Genomic DNA, 16,624 nt, shown 5'->3' with positions numbered 1-16,624 from the left:
AGGAACATAAAAACTGACTGTAAAAGCTTCTATAGATATGTGAAGAGAAAGATTGGTGAAGTCAAGCGTAGGTCCCTTGCAGTCAGAATCAGGGGAATTTATAATGGGAAACAAAGAAAAGGCAGACTAATTAAATACATACTTTTGTTCTGTCTTCACAAAGGAGGACACAAATAACCTCCCAGAGATGTCGGTGTACATAGGGTCTAATGAGAGGGAGGAATTGAATGAAGTCAGTATTTGTAGAAAAATGGTGTTAGGGAAATTGACGGGATTGAAGGCTGATAAATCCCCAGGGCCTGATAATCTACATCCTAGGGTACTTAAGGAAGTGGCCCTAGAAATAGTAGATGCATTGTTGGTCATCTTCCAACATTCGATAGACTCTGGAACAGTACCCATGGATTGGAGGATAGCTAATGTTACCCCACTATTCAAAAAAGGTGGTAGAGAGAAAACAGGGAATTATAGACCGGTAAGCCTGACGTCGGTAGTGGGGAAAATGCTAGAGTCCATTATAAAAGATGTAATAGCAGAGCACTTGGAAAACAGTGACCGGATCGGACAAAGTCAACATGGATTTACAAAAGGTAAATAATACCAAGTGGTGTTGATGTCATGACATCACGATGTCCCCACGCACGTCACCCACCCACAGCTCCCGCGATCTCTCTCCCTATTGGTCAGTGGACACGTCAATCCCGCCTGCTGCCTGCGGTCAGGTGCCCCTGCTCTTCTTCAATGTAGTGCCATGGGATCTTTTACATCCACCTGAAAGAGCAGACGGGGGCCTCGGTTTAACATCTCATCCGAAAGACGGCACCTCTGACAGCGCAGCACTCTCTCAGTACTGGAGTGTCAGCCTAGATTTTTATGCTCAAGTCTCTGGACTGGGACTTGAACCCACGACCTTCTGACTCAGAGGTGAGAGTGCTGCCCACTGAGCTAAAGTGCCTGGAGCTAAGCCAGCTGGGATACTTGACACAGGATTACATCGGATATACGGCACAGAAACAGGCCATTCGGCCCAACCAGTCCATGCCGGTGTTTATGCTCCACTCGAGCCTCCTCCCGTCTTTCCTCATCTAAATCTATCAGCATAACCCTCGATTCCCTTCTCCCCCATATGCTTGTCTAGCCTCCCCTTAAATGCATCGATACTATTCGCTTCAACCACTCCCTGTGGCAGCGAGTTCCACATTCTCACCACTCTCCGGGTAAAGAAGTTTCTTCTGAATTCCCTATTGGATTTCTCGGTGACTATCTCATATTGAGGCCTCTAGTTATGCTCTTCCCCACAAGTGGAAACATTCTCTCTGTATCCACTCTATCAACATTTTTCATAATTTTAAAGACCTCTATTAGGTCACCCCTCAACCTTTTTTCAAGCGAAAAGAGACCCAGCCTGTTCATCCTTTGTGATATGTATACCCTCGCATTTCTGGTATCGTCCTTGTAAATCTTCTCTGCACCCTCTCCAGTGCCTCTATATCCTTTTTATAATATGGCGACCAGAACTGTGCGCAGTACTCTAAGTGTGGTCTAACCAAGGTTCGATACAGGTTTAGCATAACTTCACTACTTTTCAATTCTATCCCTCTAGAAATAAACCCTAGTGCTTGGTTTGCTTTTTTTATGGCCTTGCTAACCTGTGTCGCAACTTTTAGTGATTTGTGTATTTGTACTCCGAGATCCCTTTGTTCCTCTACCCCACCTAGACTCGCACCCTCCAAGTGATAAGTGACCTCCCCATTCTTCCTACCAAAATGTAATACCTCACATTTATCTGTTCAGCCTTGGTCACTCTGCAAAAACTCTGAAATGTTTAATAATGAAATCAGGGAGTCAAAAAGCTCAGGTGAGGCAGTTTAAAAAGACAGTCCCTGACCAGAGATTGCTGGATGCTGACACTCGGTGCTCACGAGGATAGAATGTCCCATTCCCCAGGCACGGACATCCAGCACCTCGATCACAGCAACAATTCACAAAACACTGGCAGTATAACTTGGAGCAGAGACGGTTAAGTGGAGCTGTGATCGAGGTGCTCAAAATTATGAGGGGATTTGATCGAGCAAACAAGGAGAAGCTGTTGTCACTGGCAGGAGGGTCGGTAACGAGAGGACACAGATTTCAGATCATTGGCAAAAGAATCGAGAAAGGAAATGAGGAGACTTTTTTTACACAGTGAATTGTGATGATCTGGAATGCACTGCCTGAATGGGAGGTGGAAGCAGATTCAATAGTAACTTTCAAAAGGGAATTGGATATATTATAAAGGCAGAAATTTGCAGGGCTGTGGGGAAAGAGCAGGGCAGTGGGACTAATTGCATCGCTCTTTCAGAGAGCCGGCACCAGCACGATGGGCCTAAAGGCATCCTACTGTGCTCTATGATTCTATAACATCAGCTTCTCTCTGCTCACTAGTACTGAGAGAACAGGGAATAATCTTTAAATCCAGCCCAGTTATTGGGGGCTCTTAACATTAACAAGCCCCAGTTGCCTGAATTAACATGGTTCAGTCCTGGATGTGATTAAAGGCATCGGAAACAGTGGAATCGACACACCGCAGTCACACTGTGGACACTCTGGTGTGTCAGCGGGTGGGATACACCAGGGAATCCCTTTCCACACACTGAGGTTGACTCCAATGATCGGGAGTCCCAGGGTTTCGGATACCAGATAATCAAGCTCACAAGAACACAGATTGTCTCTCCAGGCTTTATTAAGAGCGCTGCATAACACAGATCGGGTGATAATTCCCTCAATCTGGAGAATAGAAGTACAGTGGATTCACGCGCGATCTTCTCGAGTCTGTTCCAACTGACAACGGCTTAAGTGGCCTGTTCTTATACACAAGCTTGGTTACCGCTCAGGAAATGGGATTGTTTGGACCCGTCTGTTGACCGCCTCCTGAACTCCTGCTAATTCAGGGAATTTAGTCCATCTGTGACCAGACTATAACCACAAGCCCGTCTGGTTATCACACCTATACGGTCCGTGAGGTTATTATCAGATTCACACCCAGACGTTGTGCCTTCACTTGTCTGGCACTTCATCCCATAACACGGGTACAGGGGCTCAGTAATGTTTCATTCATCAGAAAAAGACAAAGTACAACAACATACTGGTCAGCTTAACAGAATCTCATCATATTAATGTGGCTATAAATATAAAAGTCACTAATAAATCCAGGAGGGAATTCAGAAGAAAATTTTTTACCCAGAGAATGGGGAACTCGCTACCACAGGGAGTAGTTGAGGTGAACAGCACAGATGGATTTATGAGGAAGCCACATGAGGGAGAAAGGAATGGAAGGGTGTGTTGATCGGGTTAATTGAAGTAGGGTGGGTGTGGGGCATAAACACCGGCATGGACCAGTTGGGCCGAATGGCCTGTTTCTGTGCTGTACATTCTATGGAACACCATCTAAGGATAAGGGGTAAGTCATTTAGGACAGAGATGAGGAGGAATTTCTTCACCCAGAGAGTGGTGAACCTGTGGAATTCTCTACCACAGAAGGCAGTAGAGGTCAATTCATTAAATATATTCAAGAAGCAGTTGGATATATTTTTTAAGGCTAAAGGGATCTAGGGGTATGGGGAGAAAGCAGGGACCGGGTACTGAATTTGGATGATCAGCCATGATCTCATTGAATGGCGGCGCAGTCTCGAGGGGCCGAATGGCCTACTCCTGCTCCTATCTTCTATGTTTCTATGAACAGTGAAACAAAGGGAATCATCAGCACAACAGTCTTAAACATTAAACAGCAGTACAAGAATGTATAAAACATTCATCCATTCCATGTTCATGTCACCCCAGCTGTCTCTAGAGCCCTGCACTACAGAACAGTGTGAACTCGCTGGTGTTTCAGCAGATTCGAGGACCGAGTGAATCCCTTCCCACACACAGAGCAGGTGAACGGTCTCTCCCCAGTGTGAACTCGCTGGTGGCCATTCAGATTCCTGGAGCTTTTAAAGCTCATCCCACAGACAGAACATGTAAATGGTCTCTGATCGGAATGAACGCGCTGGTGTTGCTTCAGATCTTCAGAGGTTTTAAAGCTCATCCCACAGACAGAACATTTAAATAGTCTCTCATCAGTGTGATATCGCTGGTGTGTCAGTAGGTGGGATGACCGAGTGAATCCCTTCCCACACACGGAGCAGGTGAATGGCCTCTCCTCAGTGTGAACTTGCTGGTGTCTCATTAGGTGGGATGACCGAGTGAATCCCTTCCCACACACGGAGCAGGTGAATGGCCTCTTTCCTGCTCTCTCCAGCTGGTGTCCCTTCAGCTCCTGGGACATTTGAAAGCTTTTCCCACAGTCGAAATATTTCACTGGCCTCTCCCCTGTGTGAACTCGCTCGTGTCTCACCAGGTTGGATGACCGAGTGAATCTCTTCCCACACACGGAGCAGGTGAACGGCCTCTCCCCAGTGTGAACTCGCTGGTGTCCGCTCAGATTCCTGGAGCTTTTAAAGCTCATCCCACAGACAGAACATGTAAATGGTCTCTGATCGGAGTGAACTCGCTGGTGTCCACTCAGATCCCAGGAGCTTTTAAAGCTCTTCCCACAGGCAGAACAGTTAAATGGTCTCTCATCAGTGTGAACTCGCTGGTGTGTCAGTAGGTGGGGTGAACAAGTGAATCCCTTCCCCCACACGGAGCAGGTGAACGGCCTCTTTCCTGCTCTCTCCAGCTGGTGTCCCTTCAGCTCCTGGGACATTTGAAAGCTTTTCCCACAGTCAGAATGTTTCACCGGCCTCTCCCCAGTGTGAACTCGCTGGTGTGCCAGCAGATTCGAGGACCGAGTGAATCTCTTCCCACAGACAGAGCAGGTGAACGGTCTCTCCCCAGTGTGAACTCGCTGGTGTTTCAGCAGTTTCGAGGACCAAGTGAATCTCTTCCCACACACAGAGCAGGTGAACGGTCTCTCCCCAGTGTGAACTCGCTGGTGTCCGTTCAGATTCCTGGGGCTTTTAAAGCTCATCCCACAGACAGAACATTTAAATGGTCTCTGATCGGAGTGAACTCGCTGGTGTTGCTTAAGATCTTCAGAGGTTTTAAAGCTCATCCCACAGACAGAACATTTAAATGGTCTCTCATCAGTGTGATATTGCTGGTGTGTCAGTAGGTGGGATGACCGAGTGAATCTCTTCCCACACACGGAGCAGGTGAATGGCCTCTTCCCTGCTCTCTCCAGCTGGTGTTCCTTCAGCTCCTGGGACATTTGAAAGCTTTTCCCACAGTCGGAATGTTTCACCGGCCTCTCCCCAGTGTGAACTCGCTGGTGTGCCAGCAGATTCGAGGACTGAGTGAATCTCTTCCCACACACTGAGCAGGTCAACAGAATCTCTCCTGCTCTCTCCAGCTGGTGTCTCTTCAGATCCTGGGACCTTTTAAATCTCTTTCCACAGTCAGAACATCTAATCGGTCTCTCATCACTGTGAACAAACTGGTGTCTCAGGAGGGTGGCAGAATGAGAGAATCACTTCAAAAACACGGAGCAGGTCAACGGTCTCACATTGGTGTAGAAAAGCTGGTGTCTCAGCAGCACGGATGGTGCAATTAATCCCATCCCACACACGGAGTGGGTTAAAGGTCTCTCCCTAGTGTGAATTTGCTGGTGTATCATCGGAGCGGATGACTGAGTGAATCCCTTCCACACACGGGGCCGGTGAACGGGCTCTCCCCAGTGTGTAGCCACTGGTGTCTCTTTGGGTACTTGTAGATTTTGAAGCTCTTACCACACTCAGAACATTTAAAAGGTCTCTCATCAGTGTGAACTCTCTGGGGTGCCAGCAGATTGGAGGAGCGATTGAATCAGGTCCTGATGAATTGAGCGACTCTGTCTGTTCTTGACGTGATGTTTGGTCTGAGCTTCCTGTCTGTAAATGCTCCACTTCTAAAACCCTGTAAAAGGAGTGTAGATAAAATTCAACACAGAAAAGTGTGAGCTGATACATTTTGCTCGGATGAGGAGAGAAAATACCTGCTAAATGGTACAATTTTAAAGGGGGTGCTACAAGGGAGCTTGTGCTCAATTCTTTAAAGGTGGCAGGACAGGTTAACAAAGCAGTTAATAAAGCTCATGGGGTCCTGGGCTTTATAAATAGAGGCAGAGAGTGCAAAAGCCAGGAAGTTATGCTAAACCTTTATAAAACACGAGTTCAGCCCCAGGGCAATATTGTGTCCAATTCTGGGCAGCACACTTTAGGAAGGATGTGAAGGCTTTGGAGAGGGTGCAGAGATATTTACTAGAATGGTTCCAGGGATGAGGGATGACAGTTCCGTGGATAGACTGGAGAAGCTGGGGTTGTTCTCCTGAGAGCAGAGAAGGCCAAGATGAGATTTGATAGGCGTTAAAAATCATGAAGGGTTTAAATCTATATATAGAAAAAACAGTCTGTCTCTCTGTCTTTCCGGCAATACAATCAAAAGTTATAGAGCTTACCTACACATATGTTATATCAAAAGAAAGCTCATCATTAGGGGACTCTTGTAGGCGTATTTACTTTTTGGTCGGACAAAAATTGTGCCGACGGTATCCAAAAAACGTTCAAAATTCCACTCATTATCCGCTCATTAGCATCGAGTGGGGGCGGGTTCATTGTGTGTGCGGGCGGGCCATCCTAGAGTTGAGTGATGTGATGATTGACCAATCCTACAGTTCAGTGACCTGACGGTTGACCAATCGGTGCGTGTGTGGGCGGGCCTTATCATTCTGAACTGAGGTGAGTGTCAGCCATCTTGATTCGTAAGTTTATTTTTTTCCCCCACTTTCTGCGTGTTTCTTTTCAAATCTAGATTTCCAGCAAAAAAAAGTTGCTTTTAAAACACAAATTGTTTTTAAAAAAAAGTTAATTAATTTGTCAATCTTTTCTCTAACCTTTATAATTTTCCTACCTTTCACCGTTTTTGCAGGCCTGGAAGCCTGGGCCTCTGTTGCCCAGCCATGCCCGAGCTAGGCACCGCCCCTCCCGCTGGGCCCGCCCCGCAATCGCCGCCATCTTGGTAAAGGCTGGCGGCGCAGGACTGGGCCAAGCGTAGCCATCGTCGCCATTTTGGTAAAGGCTGGCGGGAGGGAGCCTAGCGGGAGGTGAGTTGCGGTCACCGCGGGGTTCTGGCTCAGCTGATCGGGCGCTCATCAGGGGTCGGCCCGCAACACATCGACCGGAGGAGCGGCGGCTCTCTCTCTCCTTCCCCCCCGCGGCTCGGGTGGGGGCCGGTGCTCGGGAGGGCGGGGCTCGAGAGGCCGGTGCTCGGGAGAGCGGGAATGGTAACCCCGGCAACGAAGCTCGGGAGGGCGTGGGGTGGGGCGGGGCTCAGGAGGCCGGTGCTCGCGAGAGCGGGAAGGGGGGGAAGGGTAACCCCGGCAACGAGGCTCGGGAGGGCATGGGGCGGGGCTCAGGAGGCGGGTCTTGGGCTGACCGGGGCGCTGCGCTCGGCTGGGCCATGTCAGTGCATGGGGCGGCACGGAGCTCCGCGGAGCCATCGCCGGCAGAGGGGAGAGGGTCTGCTGGCTCCCCCCCTCCCTTTCTCCCCCACCCTTCCCCCCTCCCCCTCCCCCCAACCCCCTTCCCCCCCTTCTCCTGCTCCCCTCCCCCCCTTCCCCCCTCCTCCCCTTCCCCCCTCCTCCCCCTTCCCCCCAGTCGCTCTCTCTCTTCCCCCCAGTCGCTCTCTCTCTTCCCCCCCAGTCGCTCTCTCTCTTCCCCCCCAGTCGCTCTCTCTCTTCCCCCCCAGTCGCTCTCTCTCTTCCCCCCCAGTCGCTCTCTCTCTTCCCTCCCAGTCTCTCTCTCTCTTCCCCCCAGTCGCTCTCTCTCTTCCCCCCAGTCGCTCTCTCTCTTCCCCCCAGTCGCTCTCTCTCTTCCCCCCAGTCGCTCTCTCTCTTCCCCCCCAGTCGCTCTCTCGCTTCCCCCCAGTCGCTCTCTCCCTTCCCCCCAGTCGCTCGAAAAAGAATAGAAGAACATAAGAAGTAGCAGCAGGAGTAGGCCATACGGCCCCTCGGGCCTGCTCCGCCATTCAATAGGATCATGGCTGATCCGAACCTAGACTCACGTCCACTTCCCTGTCCTCTCCCCGTAACTCCTAATTCCTTTATCAGTTAGGAAATTGTCTATCTCCATTTTAAATTTATTTAATGTTGCAGCTTCCACCGCTCTCTGAGGTAGCAAATTCCATAGATTTACCACCCTCTGAGTGAAGAAGTTTCTCCTCATCTCAGTTTTGAAAGGGCAGCCCCTTATTCTAAGATTATGCCCCCTAGTTCTAGTCTCACCCATCAGTGGAAACATCCTCCCCGCATCCACCCGATCAAGCCCCCTTATATGTTTCGATAAGATCGCCTCTCATTCTCCTGAATTCCAATGAGTAGAGGCCCAACCTACTCAACCTTTCCTCATACGTCAACCCCCTCATCTCCGGAATCAACCGAGTGAACCTTCTCTGAACTGCCTCGAGAGCAAGTATATCTTTTCTTAAACATAGAAACCAAAACTGTACGCAATATTCCAGGTGTGGCCTCACCAATACCCTGTATAACTGAAGCAAGAGTTCCCTGCTTTTATACTCCATCCCCCTTGCAATAAAAGCCAAGATTCCATTGGCCTTCCTGATCACCTGCTGTACCTGCATACTAACCTTCTGTGTTTCATGCACCAGGACCCCTAGATCCCTTTGTACTGTAGCACTTTGCAGTTTCTCTCCATTTAGATAACAACTTGCTCTTTGATTTTTTCTGCCAAAGTGCATAACCTCACACTTTCCAACATTATATTCCATCTGCCAAATTTCTGCCCACTCACTTAGGCTGTCTATGTCCTTTTGCAGGTTTTTTATGTCCTCCTCACTCACTGCTTTCCCTCCCATCTTTGTATCATCGGCAAACTTGGATATGTTGCACTCGGTCCCCTCCTCCAAATCGTTAATATAGATTGTAAAGAGTTGGGGTCCCAGCACTGACCCCTGCAGAACACCACTAGTTACTGATTGCCAACCCGAGAATGAACCATTTATCCCAACTCTCTGTTTTCTGTTAGATAGCCAATCTTCCACCCATGCCAGTATATTACCCCCATCCTGTGATTTTTTATCTTGTGCAGTAATCTTTTGTGTGGCACCTTGTCAAATGCCTTTTGGAAGTCCAAATACACCACATCCACTGGTTCCCCTTTATCCACCCTGTTTGTTACATCCTCAAAGAATTCGAGCAAATTTGTCAAACATGACTTCCCCTTTATAAAACCATGCTGACTCTGTCCAATTAAATTATGCTTATCCAAATGTCCTGTTACTGCTTCCTTAATAATGGACTCCAACATTTTACCAACCACAGATGTTAGGCTAACTGGTCAATAGTTTCCAGCCTTTTGTCTACCTCCCTTTTTAAATAAGGGCGTTACATTAGCAGTTTTCCAATCTGCTGGGACCTTGCCTGAATCCAGGCAGTTTTGGAAAATTACCACCAATGCATCCGCAATCCCCACCGCTACCTCTCTCAAGACCCTAGGATGTAAGCCATCAGGTCCAGGGGATTTATCAGCCTTAAGTCCCATTATCTTACCGAGTACCATCTCCTTAGTGATTTTAATCGTGTTTAGCTCCTCCCCCACTATAGCCCCCTGTTTGTCCAGTGTTGGGATATTTTTAGTGTCCTCTGCTGTAAAGACTGATACAAAATATTTGTTCAGCGTTTTTGCCATCTCCATGTTCCTCACTACTAATTTCCCGGTCTCATCCTCTAAGGGACCAACATTCACTTTAGCCACCCTTTTTCTCTTTATATAACTGTAGAAACTCTTGCTATCTGTTTTTATATTTTTTGCTAGTTTACTTTCATAATCTATCTTCCCCTTCTTAATTAATCTTTTAGTTATTCTTTGCTGGCTTTTAAATGCTTCCCAATCTTCTATCCTCCCACTAGATTTGGCGACTTTATGTGCCCTTGTTTTCAGTCGGATACTATCCTTTATTACTTTACTTAGCCACGGATGGCTGTCTTTTCTTTTACGCCCCTTTTTCCTCAGTGGAATATATTTTTCTTGAACATTGTGAAATATCTCCTTGAATGTACACCACTGTTCATGTACCATCTTACACAATCTATTTTCACAGTCCACTTTAGTCAACTCTGCTCTCATACCTTCACAGTCTCCTTTATTTAAGCTTAGTACGCTGGTTTGAGATCCAACTCTCTCACCCTCCAACTGAATTTGGAATTCAACCATGTTATGGTCACTGATTCCAAGGGGATCCTTTAGTAGGACATTTTTTATTAATCCTGTCTCATTACACAGGACCAGATCTAAGATTGCCTGCCCCCTGGTTGGTTCAGTAACATACTGCTCAAGGAACCCGTCCCTAATGCACTCTATGAACTCTTCCTCAAGGCTGCCCTGCCCAATTTGATTTGTCCAGTCAATATGAAAGTTAAAATCTCCCATGATTATAGCTGTTCCCTTATTACAAGCCCCAACTATTTCCTGATTTATACTCTGACCAATAGAGTTGCAACTGTGACTTTTTCCCATATTATTCCTTATTTCCACCCAAACCGTTTCACTATCCTGATCCTGTGACCCAATATCATTTCTCACTTTTGCAGTGATTCCATCCTTTATTAACACAGCCACCCCACCTCCTTTTCCTTCCTGTCTGTCCTTCCTACAAGTCAAATACCCCTGGATGTTTAGTTCCCAGTCATGGTCACCCTGCAGCCATGTCTCCGTGATGGCCACCAGATCATACCCATGTGTAGTTATTTGTACCGTCAACTCGTTTATTTTGTTACGAATGCTGCGTGCATTCAGATAAAGAACTTTTAAATATGTTTTGTGACAATTTATTCCTGCTTTTACACCCTTTACTACTTTAACTTTATATATTCTGTCCCTTTCTGACACGCTCTGGTTTTTAATTCCCCCACTGCTACCTTGCTCTATTGCCTTCTCCGCTGACATTTTTATTTTTCGCTCTCTTGAAACCTCACCCCCACTAATTAGTTTAAAGCCCTCTCTACAGCCCTAGTTATTCCATTCGCCAGGATTCTAGTCCCAGCACTGGCCAAGTGAAGTCCGTCCCAACGGACAGCTCTCTCCTGTCCCAGTACTGGTGCCAGTGTCCCAAGAAGCAAAACCCATTTCTCCCACACCAGTCTTTGAGCCACGCATTTAACTCTCTGATTTTGTTTACCCTAGCCAAATTTGCTCATGAGGTCAGGTACAGCACGGGTTAGGTACAGAGTAAAGCTCCCTCTACACTGTGCCATCAAACACTCCCAGGGCAGGTACGGCACGGGTTAGATACAGAGTAAATCTCCCTCTACACTGTCCCATCAAACAATCCCAGGGCAGGCACAGCACGGGTTAGATACAGAGTGAAGCTCCCTCTACACTGTCCCATCAAACACTCCCAGGGCAGGTACAGCACGGGTTAGATACAGAGTAAAGCTCCCTCTACACTGTTCCATCAAACATTCCCAGGGCAGGTACAGCACGGGTTAGATACAGAGTAAAGCTCTCTGTACACTGTCCCATCAAACACTCCCAGGGCAGGTACCGTGTGGGTTAGGTACAGAGTGAAGCTCCTTCTACACTGTCCCATCAAACACTCCCAGGGCAGGTACAGCACGGGTTAGATACAGAGTGTCAGCCATGGCTCAGGCGGCAGCACTCTCTACTCTGAGTCAGAAGGTTGTGGGTTGAAGTCCCACTCCAGAGACTCGAGTCTAAAACTCTGTGCTGCCCCTCCAGTGCAGTGCTGAGGGAGTAAAGCCCAGTGCAGAGTACTAACAGGCCTGAGCCCCAAACTCAGAAGAGCGCCCTCTGCTGCATTCCACGTGTCTCAGCAGCGGGAGAAGCAGGCGGCGGAAGTCCCGCCCCTCGGGCACCCCGATTGGTTGGAGGACCCGCCGCCACCTCAGTCCTCCGAGCTCCGCCCGCTCTCTCCCTATTGGTCGGAGCTCCCATCAGTCACCGCCGTGGAGTTGATGACGTGTCCCAGTCCGGCTCCCTGCAGAAGACACGGGGCTGCGGCCCGCTCAATCCACTCCGTTCGGTGCCGGGAGGGCGCTGGGACGGTGCAGTTTGTATTTTCTTTTTATTTATCTCCCCGCCCGCGCTTCTCTCCGCTATATAAAAAAAACCCTGATAAAACTCACTTTCCGCCGGTGACCCGGACTCTCGCGGTTGCCCGGGCCGTCCCTAGAATGCGAGGCCCTGCGCAGGCGCGGTAGCGGCTTAACATCGGGAGCTGGGACCGGCGGCGCATGCGGAGTAGGCGGAGGGGGCGGGACCTGTTCAGAGGGGGAGGATGATTGACAGGGGCCCAGGGTGTGTGCTGAGCATGCGCGGTGCGGGCCGGGCGCCTGTGGAGCAGGAGAGGGCGGGGCCATGGAGCGCATGCGCGGGGTCAGCTGCAACTTTAGAGTCACAAAGGGACCGAGTGTCTTCAAATCTCTCCCCTCCTCTTCTAATTTCCTGCAAAACCAATTTATAAAAGTCATCACTGAAAGTACATAGAAGATCGGGCCCAGGGCCTGATTGACGGGAGCTTCCGACCAATAGGGAGCGAGCGGGGCGGGGCTGGCGGGGCGGGGCTGGAGGAGCGAGCCGGCGGCGGGTCCTCCAAGCAATCGGGGAGCCCGAGGGGCGGGACTTGTGCGGGCTGATTGGGACAGAGGAGGCTGACGGGAGATTTAATTTAAATGAATTTAATTTCCCACCTGCTCCAACCGCCCACCCTGGAACGTCACGACGTCGTCGGCGTGCAGTGACTGACACTGACCTCTCCACCAATGTGCGAGGGGAGGCGGAGCCTGGAGGACCGACCGAGTGTCTTTGGTCCTCCAACCAATCGTGGCGAAGGAGGAGGCGGGACCTGGGATCGGCCCGCCGCCATTTTGTAAATTTCTCTCCACGGATGTTGCCTGACCTGCTGAGTTTTTCCAGCATTCTCTGTTGTTATTTTGGCCTGGTTAGATTCTGTGATCCTGGGAAAGTTTATTTTTTATGTTCCTTTTACAGCTCAAACTAATTTTATTTTACAGAAGATACTTGTTTTAAACATAGAAGATAGGAGCAGCAGTAGGCCATTCGGCCCTTCGAGCCTGCTCCGCCATTCAATGCGATCATGGCTGATCGTAAAAAAAGCAGTTTGTTTTTAAATTGATGAAACAGAAACAAGAAACGCTGTGGAGCAAATGTGAGTAAAAATATTTTTTCTCCCTGAATTAATTTTTTTAATATTAATTTTCTGCGTTTTTAATTATTAATTTCAAGCACTTTATTAAGAGAAATATGGGAGTGGTGGGGGTTCTCTTAAAGGGACAGGCGCTCTCTTTTTCTATGAGATTTTCATTAAAGGGACCGCGTCCCCGTGGATGACCGATTTTAAAGGGACAGCATCTCCCTTTTTATAATAATGTATATTTAAGAGACTGACATTTAAATGAGAGCAAATCCCCTGCTCCCGTGAGTGCTTGGCGAGAAATCAGGTGCTGTTTGCACTCACCCCCTCCCAATTCTCTGCCAAGGGAATCGTCGCTAAGCAAAAGGAAAAATATCTGTCATATTGGGCAGAAACAACAAAAACCCAAAGCAAACTCAATTGCTACTTGGCCCTAAACAGACAATACAACATGGCTGATTACCTGACCATGGTAAAGGATAGCAAATTGAGAAAAACCTTGACAATGTACAGACTTAGTGAACATAGCCTGGCGATCGAAAAAGGTAGACACAGGCAGACCCGGCTACCAAGAGAGGACAGGATATGCTCTCACTGCAGTCAGGGAGTGGTGGAGACAAAGATGCACTTCCTCACAGCTTGTAGAAAATATCAGGGCATAAGGGAGAATTTCTACCCAAAATTCACAAAAATATGCCCAGAATTCAGAAATTTGAATGAAGACCAAAAACTCCCATACCTACTAGGGGAAGAGAGAAATTGTGTAATCTTAGCGGCACACTATGTTACAGCTTGCCATAAACAGAGGGACAACCACTAAATATAAGAAAAGAGTATATACAAATTATATGAATGTATATTTATACACTCAGGGATATATCTGTTTATACACTGTATGGATAGATCTGTATTTTTGTGGACAACCATGAATGTTTTTCGATGCTTTGGCAACATAAGATGTACCTTGTCATGCCACATGCCAATAAAGCGATTTGAATTGAATTGAATTGACAGAAAGCAGGGAGTAGTGGTGAACGGTTGCTTTTCAGACTGGAGGGAGGTAAACAGTGATGTTCCCCAGGGGTCGGTATTAGGATCAATGTTCCCTCTTTTTTTTTTAGATGCGTGGCCCCTTTAACGGGCTGCACGGCCCATTCAAATTTCCACGCATGCGCGTTTATTCCATTTATAGGGCGGTGAGCCAGCTGCGCGGGACCTCCAGACCGCTGCGTGGCCACGCAACTTAACGTGAACATTGATTCGGACCACTGCTTTTTTTGATATATATCAATGACCTGGACTTGGGGATCCAGGGCAAAATTTCAAAATTTACAGACGACACGAAACTCAGAAATGTAGCAAACAATGAGGATAGTAACAGACTTCAGGAGGATGTAGCCAGACTGGTGAAATGGGCAGAAACGTGGCAGATTAAATTTAATGTAGAGAAGTGTGATGTGATTCATTTTGGTAGGAAGAATGAGGAGAGGCAATATAAACTAAATGGTCCAGTTTTAAAGAGGGTGCAGGAACAGAGAGGCCTCGGGGTGTATGTACACAAATCTTAGAAGGTGGCAGGACAAGTTGAGAAGGCTATTAAAAAAGCATGCAGGATCCTTGACTTTAATAATAGAGGAATAGAGTACAAAAGCAAGCAGGTTATGCTAAGCCTTTATAAAACACTGGCTAGGCTTCCGCTGGGCACCACACTTTAGGAAGGATGTCAAGGCCTTAGAGAGGGTGCAGAAGAAATTTACGAGAATGGGACCAGGGATGAGGGACTTGAGTTACGTGGAGAGATGGGAGAAGCTGGGGTTGTTCTCCTTAAGCAAAGAAGATTAAGAGGAGATTTGATAGAGTTGTTCAAAATCAGGATGGATTTTGAGAGAGTAAATAAGGAGAAACCGTTTCCAATGGCTGAAGGGACAGAAACCAGATTTAAGGCGATTGGCAAAAGAACCAGAGGTGACATGAGGAAACAGATTTTTACACCAAGTTGTTGTGATCTGGAATGCGCTGCCTGAAAGGGCGGTGGAAGCAGATTCGATATTATAATTCAAAAGAGATTGAGATAAATACTTGAAGGGAAAACATTTACAGGGCTTTGGGGAAAGAGCAGGGGGAGTGGGATTAATTGGATCGCTCTTTCAAAGAGCCGGCACAGGCACGATGGGCCGAATGGCCTCCTTCTGTGCTGTATCATTCTATGATGCTATTCTACACAGATACACACACATACAGTCAGACAGACACACAGACACAGATACTCACTAAAATACAGTCAGACACACACACACACATTTTTTCTGCATGAACTTTTATTATTAATTTCAAAGACTTTACGAAAAAGGTGGGAGTGGTGGGCGGAGGGCTCTTAAAGGGACAGGGACTCTCCTTTTCAATGTGATTTTAATTAAAGGGACCGAGTCCCTCCTTGCCTGTGGAGGACCAATTTTAAAAGGACAGCGTCTCGAAATCAGGTGCTGTCTGCGTGTGAACCACCTCCTCCCAATTTCCTGCCAAGCGATCCCTGCGGGCACCACTCCACTCTAGGAGTGGCTCCTAGAATCATACAGCACAGAAGGAGGCCATTCAGCCCATCGTGCCTGTGCCAGCTCTCTGTAGAGCAATCCAGTCAGTCCCACTCCCCCTGCTCTGTCCCCGTAGCCCTGCAAGTTTATTTCCCTCAGCTGCCTATCCAGTCTCCCCTTGAAAACATTGAGTGTCTCCGCTTCCACCACTTCCATCGGCAGCGAGTTCCAGGTCATCACCACTCGCTGCGTAAAGTAGTTCTTCCTCACATCCCCCCTGTATCTCTTGCCCAAAACCTTAAATCTGTGTCCCCTAGTCCTTGTACCGTCAACTAGTGGGAACAGCCTTTCCCCGTCTAGCCTATCCAAACCCGACATAATCTTGTACACCTCTTATCAAATCACCCCGCAACCTCCTTTGCTCTAATGAAAACAAATCCAGCTTCTCCAACCTGTCCTTGTAGCTAAGATCCCCCATCCCCGGAACCATTCTGGTAAATCTCCTCTGCACCCTCTCAAGGGCCTTCACATCCTTCCTAAAGTGTGGTGACCAGAACTGGACGCAATACTCCAGTTGTGGCCTAACCAGCGCTTTATAAAGGTTCAGCATAACTTCTCTACTTTTGTACTCAATACCTCTATTTATGAAGCCCAAGATCCCATATGCTTTGTTAACCACTCTCTCAATATGTCCAGCCACCTTCAGGGACCTACGCACATTAACTCCCAGGAACTCCCTGGAGCACTGTCTACAGTTCTGGGCACCGCACCTCAGAAAGGATATACTGACCTTGGAAGGAGTGCAGTGCAGATTCACCAGAATGTTACCCGGGCTCCAAGGGTTAGATTATGAGGAGAGATTACATAAACTAGGCTTGTGTTCCCTGGAATCTAGAAGGTTAAGGAGT

At 48.0% G+C, this 16,624-nt stretch overlaps 1 protein-coding gene and 1 pseudogene across 1 annotated transcript in view; both read left to right on the top strand.

Annotated features, from left to right (window-relative positions):
* The first annotated feature begins 575 nt into the window (after positions 1 to 575).
* LOC147082052 (uncharacterized) overlaps positions 576 to 16,624 on the top strand; it is a 45,152-nt pseudogene continuing 29,103 nt past the window's right edge.
* LOC147082050 (uncharacterized) overlaps positions 12,657 to 16,624 on the top strand; it is a 167,668-nt gene continuing 163,700 nt past the window's right edge. Inside the window, exon 1 of the mRNA XM_085980504.1 lies at positions 12,657 to 13,200. The gene's annotated coding sequence lies outside the window, so the exon portion shown is untranslated. The remainder of the gene's footprint in view (positions 13,201 to 16,624) is intronic.

The sequence above is a fragment of the Somniosus microcephalus genome, unplaced genomic scaffold, assembly GCF_052327205.1.
Source record: "Somniosus microcephalus isolate GS21.2 unplaced genomic scaffold, FLI_Smic_1.0 scaffold217, whole genome shotgun sequence".
NCBI lineage: Eukaryota > Metazoa > Chordata > Chondrichthyes > Squaliformes > Somniosidae > Somniosus > Somniosus microcephalus.
The sequence above is the reverse complement of the archived record's forward strand: the minus strand, read 5'-3'. Positions and strand labels throughout refer to the sequence as shown.